The sequence below is a fragment of the Panthera uncia genome, chromosome D2 (assembly GCF_023721935.1).
Source record: "Panthera uncia isolate 11264 chromosome D2, Puncia_PCG_1.0, whole genome shotgun sequence".
NCBI classification, from domain to species: Eukaryota; Metazoa; Chordata; class Mammalia; order Carnivora; family Felidae; genus Panthera; species Panthera uncia.
The window spans coordinates 52,003,988-52,014,382 of NC_064818.1; the positions used below are offsets into that span (position 1 = coordinate 52,003,988).

At 42.6% G+C, this 10,395-nt stretch overlaps 1 pseudogene; it reads right to left on the minus strand.

Moving 5' to 3' along the window:
* Window positions 1-6,824: 6,824 nt before the first annotated feature.
* On the minus strand, window positions 6,825-8,547 carry LOC125933142 (stress-induced-phosphoprotein 1-like; annotated as a pseudogene).
* Window positions 8,548-10,395: the final 1,848 nt, after the last annotated feature.

The following is a 10,395-nucleotide window of genomic DNA, read 5'->3' on the forward strand; positions in this document are numbered from 1 at the left end:
CCAGTGTATTTTAGGCCAATGTCTTTCCATTGTGTTGCAGACCAACATTTTTGGAAATTAGAATAAAAATGAATTACCAGAAAAATGATCAAATGCTTTGTTATTGTGGTCACACTGCTATAAGAGATTCTCAACATTTCCTTTCTTTTTTATTAAAAAAAATTTTTTTAACATTTATTCATTTTTGAGAGACAGAAAGAGACAGAGCATGAGCAGGGAAGGGGCAGAGAGAAGGAGACACATAATCCAAAGCAGGCTCCAGGCTCTGAGCCATCAGCACAGAGCCTGATGCAGGGCTTGAACTCATGAACTGCAAGATCATGACCTGAGCCAAAGTCAGAGGCTCAACTGACTCAGCCACCCAGGTTCCCCCTCAACATTTCCTTTCAAGTCCTGTACTCAATCCATCCCAATTTAATTCCAAACTCTTCCCAGCCTGGCACTAGATGTGGTTCTAGGACCACATCTGTAGGTATCTGAACTAGTCAATGAGAGCTAAACTCTCTCAACTCAGTTCTTTGTCGATTTTAGTGTGGGATATAGAGGCATTTATTTTTATCTTTTTATTTTTTATTTTTTGAGAGAGAGTATGCCCTCAAGAGTTGGGGAGGGGCAGAGGGAGAGAGAGAGAGAGAGAGAGAGAGAGAGAGAGAGAGAGAGAATCTTAAGCAGGCTCTAGGCCCAGCTCAGAGCCCAATGCAGGGCTGATCTCATCACCGTGAGAACTTGACCTGAGCCAAAATCAAGAGTCAGAAGCTTAACTGTCTGAGCTACCCAAGTGCCTTGGATATAGAAGCATTTTAACATGGTTGCTCTCATGGGTATAGTGCACCCAGGACCACCGCAGGCCTAGGAAGACCTACAGTGGTTCCTATAAAGTCCTAAAGGTGGAGTTCAAAATCTGGCCAGCTTCTCCTCCTACTCCTGCACCTCTGTTTCACCCACACTCCCTTTATGCTCACAATTTGCCACTCCCTGTTTATCTGAGCACATAGTTGCTTCTGTGCCCATGCTACCCCAACTACCAACAATGGCATTTCCCAACTCTTCTACATTTTGATATCTTAGTCCTCATCCAACCAGTTAGATGTGGATTCTCCTTTCTCAGCCCATGTCTTTTACCATGAGCAAGGCTCATAATTCATACTGCCTTACATTATGGTTGGTTGTTGATCTATCCATCTCTCCACAGGTTACACAGCCCTGCAGATCAGGACTATGTCTTAGGCATCTGTGATTCTTCTATGCCATCCTGTCCTCTATCCCCTGGAATAGTCCTGCTTTGTAGAAACTCCATAAAGCTGGTAGAAATGAAATGGCTTTAAGCCTACCAGCTTCAGCCTCCCTGTTTTGCATATCTGAGAAGTGGCCTCATCCCCTACAGCAAATTCCCAGTCTCACAAAGAATCCTGGCCATGGAAAACATAAGAGACTCTTCAATATAGAGAGCAAACTGAGGGTTGCTGGACAGGTTGTGGGGGATGGAGGGAATGGGCTAAATGGGCAAGGGGCATTAAAGAAGACACCTGCTGGGATGAGCACTGGGTGTTATAGTAGGGGATGAATCACTGGATTCTATTCCTGAAATCATTATTGCACTATATGCTAATTAACTTAGATGTAAATTTAAGCAAACAAACAAACAAACAAATAAATAAGTAATCCTGGCCATGGATTACCCCAAAAGAACACACCTGTACAGGCCCACCTGCTTCCTAGGGGTAACTGGCGTGGTCTGGAAGGTAAAAGAAACACAATTTATTTCCTGAGTAAATCCTTATTCAAACAATTTATTTCCTGAGTAAATCCTTAGGCAAATCTACCTAAAACCTGATCCACAAAAATGAAGGACTGGAACTAATTTAATTAATCCATAGAGACCCAAAGAACACGAGGCTTGATATTAACACTTTCAGAAAGTCTATGCCCTTTGAAATTTTTATCCCCAAGAGGGATCCATATCCATGGTCAGCACTACTCAGAGATGCCTCAAAGGGAGTATCTTCCCCAGCTGAAGCTTTTAACAATAATTCTCAGCAAAACTGTGTCCCAGAAATTAGTCCTTCCAACAGTGCCAGATCCCAGGACAACTGTCCTTTGTCCTTCATTCCCTTAACGCTGTCCACCCACACATATTTAACAGTTCTTAAAAAAACTTTAGGAATTTTAACACTTTAATTCAGTATTATGATTTATATTTTAACATTTTAATTTCATTATAATAATAGGTGGCACTTATTGAGTACTTACGATGAGCCAGGCACTATATTTAAAAAAAATTTTTTTAACGTTTATTCATTTTCTGAGAGACAGAGAGAGACAGAGAATGAGTGGGGGAGGGGCAGAAAGAGAGGGAGACACAGAATCTGAAGCAGGCTCCAGGATCTGAACTGACAGCACAGAGCCTGACGCACGGCTTGAACTCATGAACCATGAGATCATGACCTGAGCCGAAGTCGGACGCTTAACCGACTGAGCCACCCAGGTACCCCTGAGCCAGGCACTATATTAAATGCTTTATCTGTACTGTCATTCCATCTTCTAGGATTCTGTAATAATAGCATTGTTTTACAAATGAGAGAGCTTAGTCTTAGAAAAGCTAAGTAACTTGCCCATATAGCCAGTTAAGAAGGAAAGTCAAGATTCATTTTGGATAGTATCCATCAATGACATCATGGCATGCTATGAAGTGCTTAAAGACAAAATACATATTAAAAATTGAAAATTCAGGACTGTGTAAACTACAGAAGACACCCCAATCAAGAACCTTGAATGTTCCAAGTAACCTAGGACTACTGATTGGTATTTATACCCATGGACACAACAAGCTCAATTTGATAGAAAACATTTATTGAACAGCTACTATATGCAAAGTGCTATGAAAAATGATATGAAGGAAACAAAATGAGCAAGAAGTTCTCCCTCCTTTTAAACAATGTACATGCCTCTGGAGTTTATTTCTAAAAGGCAGCATGTAAAAACAATAAAAGAGGCATCAGTAAGTTCTACAGTATCTAAAGGAGAAGTGAAACATGACCCACGTTTTCTGGACTTTTGCCTGTAAATCTATCCTATTTCGTGACCAGAATATTCCTCTCTTTAGAGCCGCAGACATAGTGATTAACAACATGTGTTTTAGACTCAGGCAGATCCGCGTTTGCATCTCACTGTGGCTACTTACTAGTTCTATGACCTTAGACAAATTAATTAATCATTGTTTCACCACCCAGGCTCCGATCCCTGAGGGGAAATAATGGTCAGGATTCTTTTGGTTATAAATTGCTGAAATCCAACTAAACTAGTTTAAATATGAAAATACATATAGCTTCAGAAACATTACCAGTTACTCAGGTGATACTTTCATAAATGTTTTCCTCTGACTCTATTGTTGACTTCTTTCTAAGCCAGTCTCTCCTTTCATGGAGGAGAGATACCCATCAGCAGCTCCAACATGACATCTTGCCAGTAGCCATGCCCAGTTGAAAGACAGTGTTCCTTTTCCAGTAGTTGTAGCAAAAGTTTGGGGCTGAGGCTCATTGGCCCAGTGCCCATCCCTGAAGCAATTGTTTTGGCTAAGGATAGAAGGCTCTGATTGGCCAAGCTTGGGTCATATGCCCACTGTTGGAACCTGTGGGTGAGAACCATGTGCAATGACAGTGAGGTAAGGGTGATTCCCAAAAGTAAAACTGTAATGCTATTAAAAAGAAAGAAAAGATGCTGAACAGACAAAACAACAAAAGTCATCAGCAGGAGGTGTGGTCTCTATCAAGAATCTGAGTTTAGAGAGCCAGAGTTCCCAGGGAAGAAGCTACACCCTTTGATGTTTCTAGAATCCCTTCACTAAAAGGTTTCAAAGAGTCCTTCCAGCTCTTATTTTGCAAAACTTGACAAAATATAATCTCCCATCTTTGTCTATTATTCATGATGATTCACTGTAACAATTTCTATATACATTTTTAAATGGTGTTCTCGCAAACATTCTGTTTTAAAATATTTAAACTGATATCCTCTGTTTCAGAATGATGTTTTCCCAAGTGAAGTCAGGCTGCCAATTCTGATTTAGTGGCCACCCATCCCTGGAAGATGAGATCAAGCATTCCTAGATCACTTTTTTTTCCCCTGGATGTGCTTCCGTTTCAGATCAATCTTCACCTGGCAAGGGCAGCTCTCTCCTTACTCTAATCACCTTGAGGTTGGCTTGAAGATTAACACCTTAGAGGCTCCCTACTGCTCAGGACTTTTCCTGACTTAGTTTTTCCACCGGTAACTAGGCATTAGCTGGAAATTATCATAGATCAATCTCTGCAGAGAAGAGAATGACATAAAACACTGACTTTTGTTAATAACGGTTCCCTGACCTGGTTTTCCCCCAGAATCACCCAGAAAGCAAACTAACTACACAGGTTCCTGGGACCCCACCTCAGAGCCACTGAAAGTGAATCTTCAAAGAACAGGACTTAGGAATTTTTATTTTTAAACATTCCTTAGGTGATTGTGATGTTGCTAATCCATCACCAGTCTACTAACTGGGCCCCTGCTCTAAATAACCACATTGAACTGACCGTGGCATGTCAGGAACACCAAGCCTGTGGTTACAAAAGTTGGCCAAAAGCTGTAGAATGTACTAGCTTTAAATATTTCCCGAAACCAAGACACCGAGTCTCCTTTGGCCTCAGTTTTTTCTATAAGATATTGGAACTGAGTCAGGTCAAACTAAAGGTCTTTCAGCTCTGAAAAATCTGTAACTTTCTGTTATAATGGGGGGTAGGGAATAGCTTGTAAGTTTGGAGATCTTGGCCCAATACAACCACCTTTATAGTTTTGTGACCTTGAGAAGTCACTTTCACTCCCTGGGTCACAATTTCTTTTCTTTAAAAGTTGGTTGGAGTACATGAGTTATAATTCTAAGATAGCTGTAAGATAACAATTAAGCCTTAGATAATTCTCCAAAATAATCTGTTAATATGTATAGTATGAACAAGCTGAGGTTGATCACAATTTCCTGTTGACTTGGGTTTGCTGGCTTAAGAGTCTATAAGCAGCATTTGGTATGTTGGTGTTTAATGGATATGACATTTCATTGCACCAAATGGGAATGGAATATTTTTAGCACAGAATTCGCTAAGTTTTAGTAAAGAGGGCTTGTTCTGTGAATGGAGTGTGAACAAGAAAAGATACTATTTTAAAAGACCAAATATAACCCCCCTCCCCATCACAAAATAGTCATATGTGTACATATTTTCACCACAGAGCTTGAAGAACTTACCCCTTTTTGTATTTTCTAAAAGGCAGTATTCCATCTACTTTAATAACTATGCTGGCTCACACACATTCCTCCTGTCTTTGCATGGCCTGCATACTTATGATTAGTAGGCTAGAAGGTGCCTGGGTGGCTTAGTCAGTTAAATGTTAGACTCTTGATTTCAGCTCAGGTCATGATCTCATGGCTGGTGGGGTCAAGCCTGATGCTGGGCTCTGCCCACTAAACACATGGAGCCTGCTTTGGATTCTCTCCCTCTCTCTCTCTGTCCCTGCCCCTACTCACATGCGCATGTGCATGTGCTCTCTCTCTCTCAAAATAAATAAATAAACCTTAAAAAAAATAGGCTATCACACTCTGCACTGACAATGCAGAGTCAGCTTGGGATTCTCTCTCTCTCTCTCTCTCTCTCTCTCTCTCTCTCACACACACACACACACACACACACACACACACACATGTTCTGAGTCTCTCTCTTTCAAAACAAATAAACTTTAAAAAAATTGGGCTAAAAATATTGTTAATGATTGAAGGCAATAATGATAATAGCTACCATTTATTGAACACTTACTATGTGCAGAACATATGCTATTTCATATGTATTTAGCCATTCAACCTTGCACCAATGTTATTATTCTCAGCATTTTCTTAAGAAAAAAATGGAAGTTCAGAGAGGTACAGAAGCCTGCCCAAGGCATGTAGCTAACAGACAGCAGAACCAGGGTTCAAACCAGGTCTCTCTGCAATCAGAACCCTAGTGATTGACTTACATTGATGTACTTATACTGATTGTTATCAGTCAGGATAAGGTGGGTTATTTGGTCATACTTTGGTGGCACTCAAATACTACTGGCTTAAAACAATAAAGACTTATTTCTTGTTCACATTACTGACAGCACAGTTCCAAGTCATCACAATCTGCATACACGGATGCATGCATTGATGAGATAGCCACCAAACGGGGCATTACTACATCAGAGGGGAAAAGAGCCATGGCAAAGTATGCATGACTGCTACAACTGGTTTTGGAATTCTTTATCTGATTTTTAAAAACTATTTTCATTTTCCCCCCACCCTTTTTTTTAAATTTTACAACCGTGCCTGGCTGGCTTGTTTTATTGGAGAAGGGCATGTGGAGTTAACAATGTGAAGATAGTTGGGACCTGAGGTCCGGAAGAACACCCTCCCCTCCCCATACATACGAACTGTCCCAAATAAAAAATAACCAACTATGGGAGAGCAGCTAAGACAGCGACTGAGGGTAGGGAAGGGAACATGGAACCCAAGGGCCACAGGAGAGACCATGCATGGGCTGGGAGGGCCCAGAGGCAGCCTCAATATGAGGAACGTGAGTGAGAGTCTCTCTACCTTCCACATAGGTCTATATAAATAGAAGTTGTTCACCTTCCCCTATTCTCCCCTCTGTTCTGTGCTGCTCACTGTGGCCCCAGCTCCTCTGTTCACAGGTGGGCAAAGGAAAGGGATGATGGGCAAATCATCACTGAATTGTGATCAGACCCACACATTCACCAGCTCTCGGATCTTTTGTGCGTTACAGGATTCTTTATGTGCTGAGTACCTGGGGGTCCTTCTGCATCTGTTCCAGGATGAGCTGCATGGCGGGGTCACTCATTACCTGCTGCACCTCTGGTATGTGGTGTCAGTTGTGCTGGGCCATCATATGGTGTTGGTAACTGTCTGCAGCCTCCTTACAGTTGGCATCCAGTTCTAAGGCTTTCTGGTAGACATCCACGGTTTTCCTGTAGTTCTTCATCTCTTCTAGGGCAGATGCTTTCCCTGTGAAACACTTGATGGAGGTTGGCTCTAGCTGGACACATTCCTTACAGTCCCTGAGCACTAGCTGAGACTCCAGGAGTTTGGTGTAGCAGGCAGCTTGATTGCTGTACAATTTGGAATCCCTTGGGTTCCGTTTGATGGCTTCTGTATAATGCTTCACAGTCTGGGGATCCTCCCTTTCTGAAAACATTCATTGCCTTTGTTCTTCTCCTCTATAGGTCAGTCACCTTTGCTCCTTTCTCTGCTTGTTGGCATTTCTTTTTTTTTTTTTAATGTTTATTTATTTTTGAGGGAGAGAGAGAGAGAGACAGAGTACGAGCAAGGGAGGGGCAGAGAGAGAGGGAGACACAGGATCAGAAGCAGGCTCCAGGCTCTGAGCTGTCAGCACAGAGCACAACACAGGGCTTGAACTCACAAACCGTGAGATCATGACCTGAGCCCAAGTCAGATGCTTAACTGACTGAGCCACCCCAGTACTCCCGCCTGTTGGCATTTCTTGAGCACATCTGGGGTTCAGTGCCCTGCCAAAGACTTGTTATAGAAATGGGTGGCATCCTTGTACTTTTCTTCTTTGAAGTAGGCGTTGCCAACTCGAGCATAAGCTTTGGCAATCTGTCGATATTCTTCTTGATTTTCTCACTCCACTTTGATGGCCTTCTCACAAAGCTCTAGGCATTTACTGTAGTCGCCCTTCTCGAAGTACACAGATGCTTGATTGGTCATGTAAGTCCTGTTGGTGGGGTCCAGGTCCCTGGCTCTGTCGTAGTGCTTCAAGGCTGTATCAAAGTCTTTCTTCTTGTAGGACTCATTCCCCAGCTCCTTCTTTTTCAGTGCCTGCTTCTTATTCTCTGGAAGATCTTCTTCCATTGGCTCTGGCTTGGTATCCTTTTTGGGAGGAGGTAATGGTGGAGGTATTGCACCTTCCTCCTCCTCATCCATACTGTCCCGATCGACTCCCAGGAGGACACTGAGAGTCTTCATGACCTGGGGATCTTGCAGTTTCATGCCCAGGTCAGATGGCTTGTTTCACAGCTGCTCTATCATTTCCTGGTAGGTAGGATCAGTGAGCATTGTCTTTGTCCTGGGATCACTCTCCAACTGCTGATACAGATTGGATATGTTGAAAGGGTTCATGGAACCTCCTCTCTGCCACCTGGGCCTCCATATTCTGTAAGCCCTCTTTCAGCTGAGATTATTTGCTTAATGTTCTCAACCTTCTTTATAGGTTCACTTGGCTTCTTCAAATCGGTTTAAGAACTCAAGAGCTGCTGCTTTTCGTGAATAGCCCTTGCCTCCATCAGGCTTTAAGTCAATGGTTTTATAACCATCCTCATAAGCTTTCTGGCATAGGCCACTGAGCAATTGCTATAGAGCATGTGGTTCTGGGGATCTAACTTAATTGCTTTAGAACAGCACTATAATGTATCATCAATGTTGCCAGCTCTCAGGGCCTTATTGCCCTTCTCTTTTAGCTTATTTACCTGCTCCATAGCCTGGTCCAGAACCGCATTGAATCGATTCTATCCACTTCACATTCCCAATTCTTAAGAACTATTTGCATTTAATACGTGGATAACTTTTTTAAAGGGAAGTTTTCCCCAAAATGGAGCTTAAAAGGGCCTAAGCTCCCCCCACCCCACCTCAGCCATCTCTTGGAGATGGCACTGTTGGTTTGATGAAGATTTTACTATCTTGTCCTCCTAATCTGAGTCCAGTATGCCCTGGAGTCATCAATGATATGAGCCAGATGGTCATGTTTATAATATTTACACTGGTGTAGGGGCAAAGTGCAGACCACTTTTATATACACACATCTGCCAAAAGGTTCTTCCATGACAAAGAAGAAAGGTTACATGGTAGGTGGATCCTCCCAGAAGTACTGCATTAGTGTGCTAAGAAGGGCCAGAGGGGCCAGCCCAAGATTCTGAGGAGGTCTACAATATACTATAAAATCTGGCAGGTATACTGGTTCCTGGTAACCCAGCACATTGGGCTATCTAAACCCAGTCTCCTTTATCCCCAGGATGCTTGATTTCACCTCCATCAGCATCTTTCCAAATCTTCTCCCCTTTACTTTCAGTTTAAAAGGTCAACCTGATGCTGAGATTTGAGATTTCTGCAGTGCTCAGGTACTGCTTCAAGGGTGCTCTAGCAGATGAATCATAATAATAATAATAACTATTATTATGCTACAAAAAGTGGCTTTGTGTTTAGAGGCCCCCAAATAGAAACTATCATAATATGCGGGGGCAACGTCAAGAGATATCACCGTTGATAACAAATTGAATGAGTCAGGGCATATTTGATGAGCTCAGACATTTCCTGCACATATTTCAGGGCCTTTCCCAGAAATAACCCATTATCCATTGTGATGGGTGCCAGAATCATTCACTCAGACATGTTAGATAAACTCTATGTGGAAGCTGCAACCTGGCCCCATGCCACCTTCCTTAATAATAAGACGGTTTGGTTCTTACTGTGAATTGTGGAGGAAGAAGAGTTGAAGGGTAAGAATTGCAGCCTCCTGGGGGAGAGGGACATGACCAATGGTTAACAAGCCGAACATGACCACTGTGGCCAGCAGAGGGCAGCAGAACCAGATTACTTGTGCAGGTGGCTCCAGTGACCCTGTGGCCACTACTGTGAACATCTGTGCTCCAGGAGACCAGGACGACACAGGGTAGTCCCTAGAAAAGGTACAGCTAAAGTGGGAAAGGAGGTTTGGGGAAAGAGATTTCCTTCCCATTGATGATATTCTTTCTCTGAAATCAATCCACTGGCCTGCCTCCTGGAAAATTAATCTTCCAAAGGCTGCTCATCCCAAGAGGAACAGTCAGAAAAGCAATTTAAATCACACAGAGCTAAAGACTAGAACATAAATGTCTAATGACTCAATCAAGATATAAACAATTCATTAAATTCAGCCTGAAACAGCCACCATCCTTCCCTATGCCCTAACAGATTTACCATTGCATTGCTTGTGCCACCAATGTCCACCACCTCCACAACAAAGACACATACTATAAACACTTTGCTCTCATCTTCCCAGTAGATCTCTTGCCCTCCGTTTTCTTCTCCAGAAGGTCAGTGTTCTTAATCAGAGGGTAGTGAGTATGGGCAATGGGCAATACACACAAAGAGAGGACCTGTTTCATCCTCCCTTTCTTCTTTGGTTAAGCCAGAGATGACTCAGTATAGTTGAATTTTACTGTCCTTGAACACAGCAAGACTCCTTAAACTTCACGAGTAGAGGAGGGTCAAGTAGGGCATACCACTAAGAATTATTGCTATTATGATGATTGTCCCAATGAGTGTGGGTAGATGCTCAGATGCTTAAA